Source organism: Erinaceus europaeus, chromosome 12, assembly GCF_950295315.1.
Source record: "Erinaceus europaeus chromosome 12, mEriEur2.1, whole genome shotgun sequence".
NCBI classification, from domain to species: domain Eukaryota; kingdom Metazoa; phylum Chordata; class Mammalia; order Eulipotyphla; family Erinaceidae; genus Erinaceus; species Erinaceus europaeus.
In genome coordinates this window covers 60,249,671-60,269,042 of record NC_080173.1, presented here as the reverse complement: position 1 = coordinate 60,269,042, position 19,372 = coordinate 60,249,671, and the positions used below count along the sequence as shown (strand labels likewise).

Genomic DNA, 19,372 nt, shown 5'->3' with positions numbered 1-19,372 from the left:
AGATCTATGTATATCTATGTTCATAGCAGCACAATTTATTGTGGCCCCATGTGGCACGGATAGATAACATAAAGGTTATGTAAAGAGACTGGCACTTGGGTCAGGCTATAGCACAGTGGGTTAAAGCACACATGGCGTGAAGCACAAGGACCGGCATAAGGATCCTGGTTGGAGCCCCTCAGTCCCAGGGAAAAGCTGAAGTAAGGGATCAAGTCTTGCCTGGGTTCTCTTGGTGGGTGTGTGGAGCTGTCTTCCTTCCAGCAACAGGAAGGAAGCATCCTCAAGAGAAGGGAAAGGGGACAGAGAGAAAGGTCAGAACAACCCTGCCTTTCTGCCTCTTCTTTCTTTTGTACCTTTTTCTGATAGTGGCTATATTCCTTTGTAACTATAGCTCTGGCAGGGGAGCCTGCTCCTCCACAGTCCTGTCCTCAGTGGTTTTTAGCAACATTATGTCTCTCCTTATTAGTCAGGTATGAAAGTAGGAATAGCTTCTAACTGTTGATAGTTTTCTTTTCTTTCTTTCTTTCTTTCTTTCTTTCTTTCTTTTTTTTTTTTTTGAGTGCTTCAGCATCACCTGCTTGTTGCTTGAACTGTCCCACATGTCATAAGTAGTGCCTTCACTGGACCATCTGTAGGGGCTTCTACTTCCTGTCAGGATGCTAACTGCTAGAGTTCTCTGTATGGTATAAGTAAGATTATGGTTTTCAGATTCTCAGGGATGGCTTCTGGCAACTTTAGATTTTCAAGAGAGCTCCAGATTGCTGACTTATTTTATAAATGTAGACAAAATTTTCCAGAAGGCTTGCAATAAAATTTCCCCTCTGCTTAATTTTCAGCATTTCCTCTATGAGCATCAGCAGGTGTTTTTAGATCTCAGAAGTCATATTGCTCCAAGCATATTTAGTGTTTGTATATCTCTCTATAATTCTGTGATAAGGAATCTTTTCTTTTGTTTAGAAACCACTCCACAGTTTTCCAAAATTTCTATCAGTTCACTCTGACTTCCCACCATTTGATTTCTGAAATGGTTCTTTTTGCAAACACTGCATCCAGAGATGCCATGTTTGTTAGACTCTTGGGACATTAGTGCAAAAGAATCTGTAGCTAACACCAGTTTAGATATTAATTCTTTCTTTTTAAGATCATGTGATCTTAGAAGTTTTTTGTTTGTTTGTGTTCAATAAGGCAAGAACTACATTCTGTAAGTGGAATACAGGGATGGGCAGAATTGTGATTCGGGGATATCAGAGACTTTAACTAGAAGATAAAGCCATTCCACCTTCTGAATGGTGATCTGAAATGCTCTGTTATAGGAGCCAAGATTAAGTCACTCTGTAGTCTAAACTAACCTTAACAGAACCCAGGGTTTAGGAGAATTATGTATGTCCACCTATTACCTGGATGAAATGTGGAAAAACTGAACTTAGACAAAAGCATATACATCATCTATTTGACAAAGCACTTGGATCCATAGTATTTAAGGGGTCTCAGAACTTAGCAGAACAAATCAACAACCCAATTTAAAAACTAGTCAAGAGACCCAAATAGGTAAGCTACAAAAGAGATTATATAGATGGAAAATAAGCAGATGAAATGTTGTCTAACATGGTTAGACAGGAGGACAATATGAACTTATTATTTGTTTTGGTCAAGGTGGGGGTAGTGCACACGTATGCTACTGCTACTGCTCCTACTACTGCTCCCAGCAGAATGTGCCCTTCCACACACTTTAATCCAGAGATAGAGAAGAGAAATAGAGAGAAGGACATCCACATATCACTCTACCACTCATGAAACTTCCCTCGGTACCATGTGTGGTGTTCCCATGTGGTATTGAGCGCTTTAACCTGGATCTTCATGAAGTTTATGCTCTACTGGGTGGGATGCACCAGGATTTAAATTATGATGGGATACCACTGCATAACTATGAGAATGGTTAACGAAAACCTGACATTACCATGTGCTAGTAAGAATATGGAGCTAATGAAATTCTCTTTCTTGATGAAAATATAAAGAAGAGGGAAACTTCCAATGGGGGAGATGGGATATAGAACTTTGATGGAGGGAATTATATGAAATTGTGCCTCTGTTATTCTACAGTCATTATGAAATCACTAATAAAAATTAAAAAAAGAAAAGATAAAAACACATGTTAATTTATAAAATAACTTAGAAGCTTATTAGAAAAAATAGGATAATACCACTCTCTCCCATGCCAAATCTTCAGATCCTGTGATGGCATTAACGTTAAGGCAATGTGATTATGGATGTGATTTGAATTTTGAAGTGGTGACATTATCCTGAGTTATTTGGACAGGGCCAATCTAATCACCTGGATCTTTACAAGTCAGGAAATCTCCCTGGCTGAATCAGAGATGAGAGGACAGATGACAGGTTAGAGAGAGTTGATGACTGGAATTCAACACCATCTTGGCTTTAAAGGTGGAAGGGAGGTTCAGTTTTATAATTATAAGGAACTGAATTCTGCCAATAACTCAATAAGCTAGAAAACAGGTCATTTCCTGGAGCCAGCAGAAAGGAATACAACTTTTATGGCTGCTTGAATTTAGTGTCTTAAGACCCTAGTTAGGTTTAAGACCTATAAAACTATCAGTATTGTTTAAGCTTGTAGTAAGTTATGACAGCAGTTGAAAACACCATATGATCAAGCAATTCTGCTTCAAGCTATTTTCCCTAGAGAAGCAAATACCTGTAAGCACACAAACCAATGAACAAATTTTATATCACATGTGTTTAAAAAACATAATTGAAAGCTGGAACAAACAACAATAAGGGAAAACATAAGGTGAAACTTGGAACGGGTATGGAGTATTGCACTGAAGCAAAGGACTCTGAGGAAGGAGAGAAATGGGCAGGATGAAGGGACACTGGGATCCTGGTGTATTGCCTGAATGCTAGTCAAGAGGAGATAAAGGGCTGTGCCTATGTTTTACAGACTATATTGTAAACCATTAAAACCTCCAATAAAAAATGAAAGATAACTTACTTGGTAGAACATGTACCTCACCATGTTCCAGAATCCAGGTTTTATCCCCCACATGGGTGAATCATGCATAGACATGAGCAGTGGAGCTGTGCTGTGGTATCTGTCCTCTCTGTCTTCCTGTAAGCCTTTTACCCTTTATCTGCAAAAAAAGAACACCAATTCATGAATATTTAAGGATGGCCTATTCCTAATCACCAATGACTGAAAACAACCAAGTGCTTTTCAATGTGTGAATGGCCACACACACACTGGTCTGTCTACACAGTGTAACGTACATTGATGCTTAGTAATTAATGGCAATGAACAAATTACTGACACATGCAATAACTCTGATGGGTTACTCCACAAGTCTTTAGTATGACATCAAGAAGTCTGATCTTAATAAGACAAGAACTCACACCTACAAAGAATGACCAAGAGTGATGCCACTCACTAAGTGTAATTAAAACTATGATAACATAATGATAATTTCTTATTTAAATGGAGAAGTTCTGGATTTGGAAGTATATTAGTTGGCTAGAAGTATCAGAACAGGGTGGGCCAGACAGTCACACACCAGGTTAAGCACACATAGTACTAAGCTCAAAGAAGCTGTCAGAACAAGATACTACAATTCAAGTGGTTAAAACAACAGAAATGTATTGCTTCAAAGTCCTGTTCCCTCTGAGGGTCTTGGAGTGAGGGAAGTTCTGTGTTAGGCCTCACTTTTCCTTCAGGTAGTTCTTTGACTTGTAGCAATATAACTCCAGTCTTCACATCTTCACATGGTGTTCTCCTTGTGGTAGTGTCTGTCTACAAACATCCTCTTTTTGTAAGGTTACTAGTGAAACTGGGTCAAGGTGCAGCTTAGAGATTTTAATTTTAATTTGATTCCCTTTGTGAAGACCCTATTTATAAGTAAGTTCACATCCTGAAGTGTTAGGATTTAGTATTTAATATTTCAACATACAAGTTGGGGGGATAAGTTCAGCCCAAAACATGGAAGGGGTCACAAATCCACATACATAGTGCTATGTATATAATTCAGATAAAATACTCTGATGGATGTGGTCAAAGGGACCCCTGTCCACACTTACCATGATAGGAGAAGGAAAGCCATGTGAAGAGGCTAGTTTTCAGGTTATGATTTTGTTGTTGAAACATCCATGTCTTGGTTAAATAAAATTGTGATATGTACTTAAAACTGAATATTATGCAGCTGATAAAAATAATTAAGTCTTTTTTGTCACATCTTGGATAGAATGCAAAGGAATCATGTATTAAGTGCAGTAAGCCAGAAAGAGAAGGAAAAAGACCAGATGATCTCATTCACAGGTGGAACTTAAGAGGCAAGGACAGTAAGGGGATATATATAGTGAAACTCAAATTGGGTGTGGTTTATTGCACCAAAGCAAAGGACTCTGGGGAAGAAGAGGAAGGAGAAGGATGGAAGGGCAATGAGGCCCTGGTATTGGAAAAAGGACTTAGGTTTGGTGACAGAGTGTCTTGCAGATATCTATCATGGGGAGTTGAGGGATTGTACCTATGTATCAATTTTGTAAACCATAAACCCATGCCCACCTCCCATAAAGTGGAAAAATATAAATAAATAAAAATCATCTTCAGACAAAAGAATTTTTTAAAGGGGTTACTAAGTTTCTCCTCTATAAACACATCCCAGCAAAGCCTTGAATACCTGTTAGTCAGGAATGTTTTGAAATAATTCTTTAACATGAAGTTAGACTAGAGGGACTTAGAAGTTCATATGGATTATAAAATTTTATGTTACTTACAGAGATGTCAGTCTCTAATGTTTTGGGAAGCAGAATCATTTACAAGGCACTGTATCCACAGGAAGACTAACTTCAGACTTTACATAGAGTAAATGTGAAAAACTCAATGATGCATCAAGTATTGGAATCTTTTGCTATTTTACTGCACTCTTCCCCCCCCCCTTTTTCTTTTATTTTTATCTTACCAAATTACGTGTCAACAGGAGTTTAAATCCACACCATTCTCACCACCAGAGTTTTGAATCTTTAGTCTCCCCACTGCAATCCACCACAGCTCCCCTAAGTTTGTAGACATGGGCTAACCATCATCTCTACAACTATCTGTCCACATTTATGCATAACTGCCCCCTTTTTCTCCTGATTCATTCCTCTCTTATCTCTGACAGTGGTAAGATACAGATGACAAGCTAGAGATACCTGTAGGTAACCACACAAGTAGCATAAACATTAAATGTAAATTTTTTGTTAGTTTTAGTTATTTTATTCACAATAGTCAATTTAATTATTGAGAAGACAGGCCAGATCTGTCTCGTGCACACAGCACAATCATTCATCTTTCCGGTCCCTTTAACATTACAAACTTTAACTGGACTCCAGAATGCACAATTCTACTGTTAACGACACATGGGTACAACTCATCTCCCCATGAAAGGTGTCTATGGAACATTCTCTCCCCCAATTTAGGTCCATTTCCATCATCATACACCAGTACTCCAAGGTTCCCTCCATCCCCTACATTCTCTTCCTTCATCAGTACTTTGCTTTGGTACAATACACAACGACCAGTCCAAGTTTCACTTTGTGTTTTCTCTCTCTGTAGAGAATTTTTTAAATGCAGAAAAATATTATGGAGAATATGTCTCACTACTAATATCATCTGATTTTTTATATATACTATGGAACTTACATATAAATTATTATTGTTATGAACCATATATAGACTTTCCTCTTATTTCTACCTAAGTTGTATTGTGAAACTCTTCCTGGGTAATTTAATATTATTAAAGATTTGATCATGTCATACACTATTTTTATTTAGACATTTCCTCAGTTTAAGGCATTTGGTATTTATTCAGTTTTATTTATTTATTTGTTTGTTTGTTTTTTAATTTTTATTTATAAAAAAGAAACACTGACAAAAACCATAGGATAAGAGGGGTACAACTCCACACAATCCCCACCACCAGAACTATGTATCCCATCCCCTCTCCTGATAGCTTTCCTATTCTTTATCCCTCTGGGAGTATGGACCCAGGGTCATTATGGGGTGCTGAAGGTGGAGGGTATGGCTTCTGTAATTGCTTCTCTACTGAACATGGGTATTAACAGGTCAATCCATACTCCCAGCCTGTCTCTCTTTCCCTAGTGGGACGGGGCTCCAAGACACATTAGTGGGGTCATCTGCCCAGGGAAGTCTGGTTGGCATCATGTTAGCATCTGGAACCTGGTGGCTAAAAAAAGAGTTAACATATAGAGTCAAACAAATTGTTGACTAATCATCAATGTAAAGGCTGGAATAGTGCAGATGAAGATTTGGGAGTATCTGTTTTGTAGATAGCTAATAGGCCTATTTTAGTTATATTCCAAAGGGCCCATGACTAGACTAGTTTTTTTTTTTCTTTCTTATCCTGACATTCAATATGCAGATGGATCCAAGTTACTGTCTGGGGAGATGATGTCATGGATGGAAAAAGGATCAGAAAGCTGGATCAGGGAAGAGTAGCTCCCAAATATGGGAAAGGTTTATAAATATTGTTGACTGTAAACCCCAATGATTTGATCTAATCTGATCTGGGGCCTATATTCAGTTTAGGAGCCCATGTGACCTCTACATCCCTGTATATCTGAGCTCACATTTTGTGGCTTATTTACTTTTAAAAATTTGGATAGAGACAGAGAGAAATTGAGAAAGGGGAGACAGTGGGGGAAAGAGAGAGACAGCTGCAACACTGTTTTACCACCTGTAAAGATTCCCCCCTGCAGGTGGGGATGGGGGCTTGAACGTGGGGTCCTTGATTACTATTATGTTTGTGTTCTACCATGAGTGCTACTGCTTAGTCCCTTATTTGATTTCAAGCAATGCTCATTTGTGAAGATAAATTCACAGAAGTAGAACTACAGAGTAAAACATCTGACATCTTTAAGATTCTTGATAGTCAAAGATTACTTTTTAGAAAGATAGAACTGATCATAAATGCCCTAATATAAAAATATCTTCAGACTATCAACGTCATGTACCTTTTAAAAAAATAATTTATAAAATGGAAACGCTGACAAGACCTCAGGATAAGAGGGATACAATGTCATGTATCTTAACAGTAGTAAAGTTTTTAAAGTATTTTTGCTTTTATTATATCTTTTTATTTATTATTTTATTTCTTCTTCTTCTTCTTCTTTTTTTTTTTTTGCCTAGAGATTGAGAGAGGAGAAATAGAAAGAGAAAAAGAGACACTTATAGCACTGTGTCATCACTTGTGAAGCTTCCCCTCTATAGGTGGGGACTGGAGACTGGGGACTTGAACCTGGGTCCCTGAAATATGCTTAACCAGATGTACACCACACAGTCCCCATTTTTAGTGTATTTTAAATAGTTAATTAGTAATCCTAGGAGAACTTTGTTACATTAGTGGGGTGGTTTGTTCCCAATTTCCTTAAAACTGGTAGGAAAAAAAAGACATTGAAACAGATTATTTAGTGAGTTTGAATTGTCCACAGCTTTGAAGCCTCACTTTGATGATTGCAAAACACAATCTACAGCAAATAGTTTAGATTGTCAACCCTCATCAGTCTGGTATATGAATCACTTGGTCTTCTCCAAGTACTTTCTGTTAGGATTTTTAGGAATAGCTTTTAAAATCATTTTGATTGAATTAAGTACTTTTTCGGAAAGATGATTCTGTTTTTCATTTGTTAAAGCATTTCATCTTTAACTCAATTTTAAGGATGCTGTGGGATAAGCCAGGAGCAGGGAAATTTGATACTCAACACCACATTTCATTGATTCTAAGAAGCACATTTTTCACATTTAAATACCTTTGAAATTGGGATGTGTAACAGACACTGTCACTGCTATTAGTTTCCCTCCACCACTCTCATGCATGTTAATCCTGTGCATTTTTCGCTCCAAACCCATCACCTGCATCTCTTTATTGAAGAGCTCTTGGAACCCACTTTACCTACACAGAGTTGCAAGTACCTAGAAACTTTCTCTCTCTCTCTCTTTCTCTCATTTCCCATGTTTAACTCATGATTGATGGTGTAAGAGTATAAGAAGTCAATTTGTTAAAGCATTTTAAATAATAACCTTTTTTTAAAATAGTAAATCACCTATAAACTTAGACCAGGGAGACCAGAAGCAATCCATCCTGTCAGTATATAAGATATAGTTATTTGTAAGTAGCATTAAATGACATTAATTATGGTAAGGTCTTACATGGAACCTCTGGAGCTTTGCTCGTTTTCCTTCATGCTTCTGTTGCTCCATACCATTTGATACCACATCTGCAGATCTCAACCAAATCAATGCAACCAGTGCCACTTTGACATGTTTCACTTTGGACTATGTCCAGAGACACCAGGCCTAGGATGTCAACCCTCCAACTCCAGTACTTGGTTGGGTGAGAACTTTCCTAGCTCATAGGACTCCTAAGTTCCATTTCAGGAGGCATACCTCCTGGAAGAGTTACAGAACCTAGATATAGACCAGGGCACAGGAGATAGGATACACATACACATGAATGCAAATGTTAGTGGAAAATATATACCTTAAAAGTAAAAGTGTGCAATAGTCTACAGTGACTCAGTAAGTGCAGCAACCAAGTAGAAAGACCTAAATATGATAACATAAAATACTTAATCAAGTATTTTCTACTTAGACTCTACTTGCCCTCCTCATCTACTTTCTATTTCACTTCCTTCAATCACTCTAAGCCTGGCCATCCCAGATAAAGTAAGGACTACAAAAACTTAGGTAAGGGTGAGAGACCAGCATACTTTTTTTGGTCACTACTAGGCTATGCCACCATCTGGGGCCCTAGTCAGAGAATCCTGGGATTCCTATACAGATATGATGGGCCTAGACCTCTAACAGATCCCTCTCTACACCATTGCTGGTCATCAGGAACAACATCGTAAACCCTCTTGTGGGCCTCTACAGAACTTTGCCCTCAGTGTAGAACAGTGGTAGAAACTACTCCACTCTCAGAGAGAAGGCTAGGTCAACATACTCTGCTACTTGAGGAAGACTGGTCCTGAAATGAGTGTAGCCTAGAATGTTCCTAGTTATAACCATGGAATGTGACATCAGATTGGCGGAGGTGCAGAGGTTGCACAGGCTCATGTGCTAATTATGGACAGACATGGATTCTACGACAGATCAATGGGGTTTACAGTTAGTGGTATTTATATACTTTCCTCATATTTGGGAGCTACTCTCTGCCCAGATCTAGCTTTCTAGTCCTATTCCCAACTCTGACGCCATCTTCCTAGACAATACTTTCAGCTCACCTGCATGTTAGCTATTGAGCTCAGGCAAAAAGTATATCCCCTTGGAATATACTTAAAATAGAATTCCTAGCTTCTTACAACATGAAGACCCCAAATCTCATCTGCTATATTCTTACCTTTTGGTTTCTGATTACTAAACAGAGTTTAGTAAATTTGGCTTCTGATTACTAAACTAAGTTCTTCTGGTTTATATCTTAATGCTTTTTCAGCCACCAAGATACAAATACTACCATGATGTCAACCTACTTACCTCAGCAGATGACCTCATCAATGTGTCCTAGAACCCCACCTCCCCAGAACCTTACACCACAAGGGAAAGATAGAAATGGGCTGGGGGTATGGATCGACCTGTCAATGTCCATGTCTAGTGGAAAAGCAATTACAGAAGCCAGATCTCCTACTTTCTGCTCCCCATAACGATCTCTTGTCCATACTCCCAGAGAGATAAAGACTAGGAAAACTTATAATGGAGGAGATGGGATGTGAAACTCTGGTGTTGGGAATTGTATGGATTGTACCCCTCTTATCCATAATTTTGTTGGTCATTATTAAATCACTTTAAAAAAGTGTATAAGTGATCTGGGCTCCCTGGACCCTGGATAAAGCGCAGGGATCGGCGTAAGGATCCCGGTTCGAGCCCCCGGCTCCCCACCTGCAGGGGAGTTGCTTTACAGGCGGTGAAGCAGGTCTGCAGTTGTCTATCTTTCTCTCCCCTTCTCTGTTTTCCCCTCCTGTCTCCATTTCTCTCTGTCCTATCCAACAACGAATTGTGTCAACAAGGGCAATAATAATAACCACAACGAAGCTACAACAAGGGCAACAAAAGGGGGAAAAGAAATGGCCTCCAGCAAAACAACAAGGGCAACAAAAGGGAATAAATAAATAAAATAAATATTTTAAAAAAAAGAAAAAAAAAAAAGAAATGGCCTCCAGGAGCGGTGGATTCATGGTGCAGGCACCGAGCCCAGCAATAACCCTGGAGAAGGAAAAAAAAAAATTTAGACTATCTCCAGAGCTGCTTTGTAGACAGAGTTAAAGTTTATCCATTTCCAAAACTCAGGCACTTTGCTTGACATTACACTTTTTGTGTTGGGTTTCCCACTTTCCTTTTGTATTGGCATTACTGTATTTCTCTACTTCCTTACTGCTTCCTACCCTCAATAAATTCTCATTTCAGGGGAAATCAAACTTATTATGATCAATGATGTCTTGCAGCTGCTGTTGGCCAGACAACCATGATAAAGTTGCCTTTATCTGTGCATGCATGGACTTGATTGTTTTTCCTGTGGCATGAATGCATGCTTTTACTTTTCAGTGAATAATGCATTTAAGGACTGTTTGAGGAATATAAGTTCTGACAACTGTCTAAAATTCTCTCTCTCTCTTTTTGTATTCAAGGTTATTGCTGGGTCTGGGTGTTTGAACTATGAAGCCACTGCTCTTGGCAGCCATTTTTTCTTTTTCTTTTTTTTTTCTTTTCTTTTTTTCCACTCCATTTTATTCAATAGGACAGAAAGAAAATTGAGAGGGGCAGGGAAATAGAGAGGTAGAAAGAAAGACAGACATGTGCGACCTGCTTCACTGCTTGTGAAGCATTCATTCTGCAGGTGGAGCGAAGGCTCAAACCTGGGTCCTTGTGCACAGTACTATGTGAATTTAACTGGATGTGCAACTGCCTAGCCCCCCTAAAAACTCTATTATTTCATTCTTAAAACATCAAATAAGTACCAGTATTGAATTTATGAATAGATGTCAGAGACTTGGGAGAAAAATCCCAGAGACAGCAGTGGAACACTCCTTTAATAAACTGATTTATTCTAATGGTATACAGGATATTATCATGGGAAAAATGGGCAGCTCTGGCTCAAAAATGTGTCAGTCAAATTCCATTCTGAATGTACAGACATTTTAGGAGTATCACAATTTATTTATTTGTATTCTATATTCCTCTATATACATGAAAAACATGTTCACACAGCTCAGAATTATGACTATAATACAAATATTCAAAGTACTATGTCATATTTTAAATATATTTTCTTTTTTTTTTTTTGACTTCAGGGTTATTGCTGGGGCTTGGTGCCTGCACCACAAATCCAGTTCTCCTGGAGGTCATTTTTTCCCCTTTATGTTGCCCTTGTTGTTTATCATTGTTGTTATTATTGTTGTTGTCATTACTATTGGATAGGATAAAGAGAAATAGAGAGAGGATCAGAATACAGAGAAGAGGAAATAAAAATAGACACCTGCAGACCCTCTTCACCACTTGTGAAGCCACCCCGCAGCAGGTGGGGAGGCTGGGGCTCAAACCGGGATTCCTATGCTGGTCCTCGCGCTTTGCGCCATGTGCGCTTAACTGGCTGTGCTACCGCTCAGCTCCCTAAATATATTTTCTTACTCTTTTTTAGTGATACATAAAATAATGGAGGCTCCTATAGTTGATGGTGTCTAAATCTGGTGAAATACTAATCAGGTACAGTAAATGGTATTTACAAAGGCCTAAGGGGTATAGTCAATGAGCAATACTAGTAACATCGTAAAAAACTGAGGCAAGTTCACAAAGAGATATTCTAGTTTCTGTGGCTCAAGCAGGAGTTCCATCAGTGATTGAGGAAACACCTGTTTGGTAATCTGTTTCAAATTCGTAGAATTTAATTATTAAATATTTTGTATTACTCCAAAGTGTAGATATATATGCATGTAAGCATGGGTGATGTAGATATTCATATATGATATATAAGTCATATATGTACACTCATTATGTGCGCACACAACTCAGTTCCTATTTTCCTTATATTACATTCTTGGACAACTAGATTATTAATCTGGAAGCGTGACTGCTTTGCCATGTGTTTGACCCAAGTCTGAATCTCCTCTGTTCTGCACATGGGAGTACTCGGGGGAAGCTGGGGGGACTCCTCTTTCCATCTTTCTTCCTCACTAAAAAAGACAACCAAATGGGAGCCAGGCAGTGGAGCACTTGGTTAAGTGCACACATTAAAGTGCACATGGACGCAGGTTCAAGCCCCTGATCCCCACCTGCAGGGGGAAAGCTTTGCACATGGTGAAGCACAGCTGCAGGTGTCTGTTTCTCCCTCCCCTTTCAATTTCTTTGTCTTTATCCAATAATAAATAAAAATATTTTTAAAAATCAGCCAAAAGCAGTAAAACTCTGGTGACAATAAGAAGAAAAAAGCATCTTTACCATACAGAGAGGTAATCCATGCATTTAATTTGTTGTCAGTTTCTCTTTTGTGTGTGTGCCTACAAGATTATATATTGGGCTATCAGAAAAGTGATGACTTGTTTTTCTATGCTAAAATGCATCATTTGTTTGAATTCATTGATTATTTGCATGACTTGTAATGCTCAAACAGAAATTGATTCATATATATATTTATTTTTCCTTTTGCTGCCCTTGTTTTTCATTGTTGTTGTAGTTATTATTATTGTTGTTATTAATGTCGTTGTTAGATAGGACAGAGAGAAAAGGAGAGAGGAGGGGAAGACAGAGAGGGGGAGAGAAAGATAAACACCTGCAGAACTGCTTCACTGCCTGTGAAGTGACTCCCCTGCAGGTAGGGAGCAGGTGGGGACTCCCCTGCTGTGAAGCGACTCCCCTGCAGGTGGGGAACCGGGATCCTTATGCCAGTCCTTGGGCTTCGCGTCCCATGTGCTTAACCCACTGTGCTACTGCCCCGGCTCCCCAGAAATTGATTCTTGCCACAAACATCTTCACAACCAATTCTAGAGAAATACCCAACCTAAACTGTCTATATGCCAAGGTAGCTTTATTATTCATCTATTTTGTCTTGTCTTCCCATCTTACATTCCTGTATTTTGCTGATGAAAGATAAATTTCTCCATTGTGAAATAGCAACAACCAAGCAATTCCAGTGGGCTTAGTTATAGATGGGGTAATTTCTACACTTTCAGAGTACTGTGGCAATACACAGCTCTCTTGTGCCAAATCAATTCCTCACCAACATGATTAATTAACCTATATGAACAGAAGTTTGAATGCTGTTGCCTTGAAATGCAATAACCTTGTATTTTGTTTTGAAGTTTTCTCTACTTTTCTGTACCAAAATCATTCTGTTGTATTTTTTTTAAAAAAAAAAAACCTCTGTGCAAATCAACAATATTTAAATATGTGCTTTACAATCTACCCACTGTTACCATATTGTGGGTTTTACAACCAAGCTGAAGCGGCATATCCTTTCAATAAGATCTACTATAATGTTCTTACATTAGGAGATCTAGTTATTACAGACATGCTTAGTTAACTCCTATCTCATTTTCATTTTTGTTTACTTTTTTTTTTAACCAGAAACAGAAAACAGCTCAAAGAGCATTTGAATATAACAAATCACATTTGATATTTATTCTGGAAATATTAATTGGTTATTGTACCATATCTTGTATAAGAGATAAAAATAATATGTCAGGATCCAGACAGAGGGTTCACCAGGTAGGGTACATACCTCGCCATGCATGTGATTCAGGTTCCAACTCAGGCACTGCATGGGAGTGCCAGAGCTCTGATGCTGGGAGTCTTGGTCTCCTTTTCAATGAAAAAAGTCAACCTTGGATGGGTGAAACTGAACATGTGCGAATATATACATAAACACATACACACTTAAGAGGCAAAAGTCCAGTAGGAGAGAGACAGAGCTCCATTTCATTCCCAAGATAACTGCAAGTATAGTGCAATCAAAAGTTTTATTCAAAGGTGCAAAGTAATGAGGGCAGGAGTAGGACTTTAGAGGGAGAATTCTTGGGGCCGGGTGGTGGCACACTTGGTTGAGCGCACATGTTATATGTTACACAGTGGTGAAGCAGGTGTCTCTCTGTCTCTCTCCCTCTCTATCACCCCCTTTCCTCTTGATTTCTGGTTGTCTCTATCCAAAATAAATAAATAAATATAATTTAGAGGGAGAATTCTCTGTTTACCTCACCTCCAAGATTCTAGATACAGACACACCATAGCAACAATGGACAAGCCAGAAGGTGGCATGCATCAAAATCTTCATGGACAAGATAAAATGAAAGTGGTATCTTGAAGGTTGAAAAAAGATTCTCTGAAAGAATAAGAAGTTCCCCAGAGTGAACAGACTGAGTATGTTGGGGATGAGAAATGAGGCTGGAGGACAAAGTGAAAGGCATTGGAAGATAATGGCAGGTGCTAGGGAATTATCCAATTATAAGAGGAAAAAAACCCAAACAAACAAACAACAATAAAAAAACCAAAAAAAAAGTGTCACAGAAACATAAACCTGACAGAAATGTGGCAGGTAAACTGATAGGAATAGGTGTGGCAGAAAAAAAAAAAAAGGTGGATTGTGTACAGTGCAACTCTCCACATAATAAATGAGACCTGAAAAACAAGTAGAGTTTGCCTGGGGCAAAAAGTAAATGTCTAATCATAAACCTAAACCTATTCCTAAAGGAATAGTTCAGATGAAGAGTTGGGGGGGGTGTCTCCATTTTGTAGATAGTAGTCCTATTTTAGTTATATTCCAAAGGGCCCATGACTAGACTAGTTTTTTTTTTTTTCTGAGCCTGACATCTGATATGCAGGTGGATCCAAGTTATTGTCTGGGGAGATGATGTCATAGCTGGAAAAAGGACCAGAAAGCTGGATCAAGGAAGAGGGTAGCTCCCAAATATGAGAAAGGTGTATAAATATTGTTGACTCTAAACCCCATTGATTTGTTTGGCTTTATATGATAACTCTCTTTTCAGCCACCAAGTTCCAGATGCTAACATGATGCCAACCAGACCTCCCTGGGCAGACAACCCCACCAATGTATCCTGGAGCCCCGCTTCTTCAGATCCGCGCTCCACTAGGGAAAGAGAGACAGGCTGGGAGTATGGATCGACCTATCAATACCCATGTTCAGTGGAGAAGCAATTACAGAAGCCAAACCTTCCACCGTCTGCATCCCATTATGACACTGGGTCCATACTCTCAGAGGGATAAAGAATAGGGAAACTCTCCAGGGATGGGATGGGATATGGAGTTCTGGTGGTGGGAATTGTGTGGAGTTGTACCCCTTTTATCCTATGGTTTTTGTCGGTGTTTCCTTTTATAAATAAAACAAAAAAGTAAATACCTGAAAAAAATGTTCTAGAAACAGTACAGATCTTGCTTTTTATCCCAAAGTTGCCATGTATGGAAGTCATAGCCTGAGAGTGTAGAAGCACACAAAGGCCCAAAGTGTTACTCTATAGGACTCTATACTTCCTCTCTATGAGGAAGCCATACCAGAAGGGAAGATAATTTTCATTAATACTAATCTCAATCAATTGTGCTTGCTTTTTGAAGTTCTTGCTAATGTCCTGGAGGCCAAGGTACTCTGGGTTTGTATGGTCTGATGTCATTGTACAAACTACATTTGAGAGGCCATGTGAACTGAATGGAAGAGACCCTCTCCTAGGTTCAGTGGGTTTTCCTGCTACTTGGGTGATACCTTTGGGTTCATGGAAATCAATCTCGTCTTCCGATTTGAATCTCATTAAGCTGAAGGAAACTTAGTTAAACTGCCCAAGGTCCTAATTGCCTTGAAACACTACTGATCATTTTCAGTGGAGAATATGCCTCCTCTGCATTGAAAACCAATAAGCATAGGGTTCAGAGAGATATTTTACCAGATACAGTATGTACTCTGCCATCTCAGTAGGCCAAGTTTGAGGCCTCTACCACATGGGAATGCCACAACACTGGAGGAAGAGCTAATGCTGTGGTCTCTCTCCCTCTCCCTGTTTAATTTTTTTTTTTGTCTGAACGAAAAAAAAGGAGCAGTTTCACAAAGCAAGAAGTATAATTGAGCTTGTACTGCTCCCAGGATAATATTCCAGGAGTTGGGGCAAAGCCTATTCTCTTAGTCCTACCAACATTTTTTTTTTAGTTTTTATTTATAAAATGGAAACACTGACAAAACCATAGGAAAAGAGGGGTACAATTCCTGCCACCAGAACTCCATATATCATTCCCTCCCCTGATAGTTTTCCTATTCTTTTTTTTTTAATATTTATTTTATTTATTTATTCCCTTTTGTTGCCCTTGTTGTTTTATTGTTGTAGTTATTATTGTTGTTGTCGTTATTGGATAGGACAGAGAGAAATGGAGAGAGGAGGGGAAGACAGAGAGGAGGAGAGGAAGATAGACACCTGCAGACCTGCTTCACCGCCTGTGAAGTGACTCCCCTGCAGGTGGGGAGCCGGGGTTCGAACCGGGATGCTTATGCTGGTCCTTGTGCTTTGCGCCACCTGCACTTAACCCGCTGCGCTACAGCCCGACTCCCATTTTTTTAAAATATTTATTTTATTTATTTATTCCCTTTTGTTGCCCTTGTTGTTTTATTGTTGTAGTTATTATTGTTGTTGTCGTTATTGGATAGGACAGAGAGAAATGGAGAGAGGAGGGGAAGACAGAGAGGAGGAGAGGAAGATAAGTTTTCCTATTCTTTAAAACTCTGGGAGAATGGACCCAAGGTCATTGTGGGATGTAGAAGGTGGAAGGTCTGGCTTCTGTAATTGCTTCCCCACTGAACATGGGCATTGAGAGGTTGATCTATACTACCAGCCTGTCTCTCTCTTTCCCTAGGATCTGGGAGGGGGGGCTCTAGGACACACTGGTGGGGTCATTTGCCCTAGGAAGTCCAGCTGACATGATGGTAGCATCTGGAACCTGGTGACTGAAAAAAAGTTAAGATAGAAAGCTGAGCAAATTATTGACTAATCATGAACCTAAAGACAAGGATATTGTGGATGGAGATTTGGGGGTCTCCATTTTGGAAAAAGCTATTATGCCTACTTTAGGAATATTCCAGGAGGCCCATGGATTTATTAGATTTTGCTTACGTCTGACATCTAATATGCAAGTGACCTAAGCTATTGTCTGAGGGGACGGTGTCACAGTTGGAAAAAGGACCAGAAAGCTGGATCAGGGAAGAGAGTAGCTCCCCAAAATGGGAAAAGTACATAAATATTGTTAACTATAAACCCCGTCGATCTGATCTGGGGTACCAACATTTTTGTTCTTATTTCCAACCTCACATTCAGACTTATTTCCTAAACAGGGACTAGACAAGTCTTGCTTTATTATATTCAATTCTTTGGTCTAAAATATGTATCTTTTCTGGTCTTTTAGGAACCAGTCTTTTGAAACTTAAGGGAGTATGTGTTTCATTGCTTTTAAATATTACACCCCTTTCTTGAGGCAATGAACATTAAATGTACTAGAAGTTCAAATATGGAATAAAGAAAGAGGAGAAAGAAACTAAGTGGAAAAAGCTTTGGTTAATTTCTGCCAAATGTTCTTCACATAAAATATAAATCACATGAGGGCTATGTTCACATTTATTATGTATTGTGTTCCTAGTACTTAACAAAATGTCTGGCATCTAATAGCAATTGTGTTTGTGTGAATAAATTTATACAAGGGCAGTAGAGTTAAAATGGGAACCAAGCCTTAGTTACATACAACGCATGATACATTTAGTTTGGCATGTATACACTGAGTACCTACTATGTGAATGACACTATCCTATTTCATAAGGATACTATTGTTCTCATGGAGTTACATTACATTCTTACTACATTGTTCTTTTCTTGTCATTTTTTATAAGATAGGACAGACAGAAATTGAGAGGGGATGGGAGACAGAGAAGGATAAAAGAGAGACACTTGCAGCTGTTTCACTACTCAAGAGACTTTCTCCTACATATGAGGACCAGGGGTTTGAACTCTCATCCCAGTACTTGGTAACATGTGGGCTCAGAGCAGGTGTGTCTCTGCTCCGTCTATATTACTACAGTTATAAAGGAAAAGAAATAATAAGTAAATAAATAGAAATCAACAAATAAAGTAAAAGAAATAAGGTGAAGTAATAGAAAGATAGTAACTCTTCATTCTTGTGAGAATATCATACATCAGAAAGGATACTAACAACAAATGTTAAAGAGGTTTGGTGGGGGGGTGTAAAGGAACACATTTACACTGCAGGTGGGAATATAAATTAGTCCAACTCCTGTGGAGACAAGATTAGAGAACTCTCAGAAGACTAGAAATGGACCTACCCTATGATCTGGCAATATCTCTCCTGGGGATATATCCTAAGGAAACAACACACCCATCTAGAGATTTGTGTATACCTAAGTACACAGCAGCACAATTTGTAATAGCCCAAACTTGGAAGCAACCTAGGTGTCCAACAGATGAGTGGCTAAGAAAGCTGTGGTATAAATACACAATAGGGTACTATTCAATTATTAAGAATGATGAAGTCACCTTCTTCACCTCATCTTGAATGGTGCTTAAAGGAACAGTGTTAAGTGAGAGAAGCTGGAAAGAGAAGGATGATTATGGCAAGTTGGGAAATTGTACCCAGTGCCAACAACTGTACTGTGAAACATTAATCTCCCTATTAAAAAAAAGAAAAAAACAATTTGGTGGTGGGGGAATGGGCACAGGTAGGTGGGTAAGAACTACTAATGATTTTATTGTTCCTCAGATGTCCCCAAAGTAAAAATTGAACTTACAAAATATTAGCAAAAGTGTCTTAGTTCAGTTGAAATAATCAGATAAAGAAGTACAGAATTGTATTTAGTATTTATATAACCAGCATCCAGGCACAATGATATCACATATGGATAGCTGTAGAGAAAACATCTTGGGTATTTTACTTCCGAAGTTAAGATCCACAAGTACATTCTGTAAAAATTTTATCCTCTCAAAATTATATGAAATAGTGTCAAGTTTTAATCGTAGTTCAATTTTTCCTGTTCTCTATATTGTAAAATTCAGGTTTGTTGACCTTTATGAAAACTACATTTCACTTAGCAGACAAAATTGAAGTATTTCACCCTAGGAAAATGATAACATTTTCTAATTTTGCAAACACTTTGTGAAAGTATCATTTGACTTTGTGTTTTTATAGCTGGTGACTATTTGTTATTGGAGGGCCCTTCATACAGTATGTTTCTTTTCTTTCACTTCCAATCCAGGGGTGTTAGTATTATTTTGGAATTGCTCAAGTTTAACAGAGTTTAATGAGGCCTCTATTCTAAACAAACAATTATGT

General features: G+C 38.6%; 1 protein-coding gene across 1 annotated transcript in view; it reads right to left on the bottom strand.

The window, feature by feature from the left end:
* STXBP4 (syntaxin binding protein 4) overlaps positions 1-19,372 on the bottom strand; it is a 214,024-nt gene that overhangs the window by 1,415 nt on the left and 193,237 nt on the right. Inside the window, exon 18 of the transcript XR_009553085.1 lies at positions 3,008-3,146. The gene's annotated coding sequence lies outside the window, so the exon portion shown is untranslated. The remainder of the gene's footprint in view (positions 1-3,007; positions 3,147-19,372) is intronic.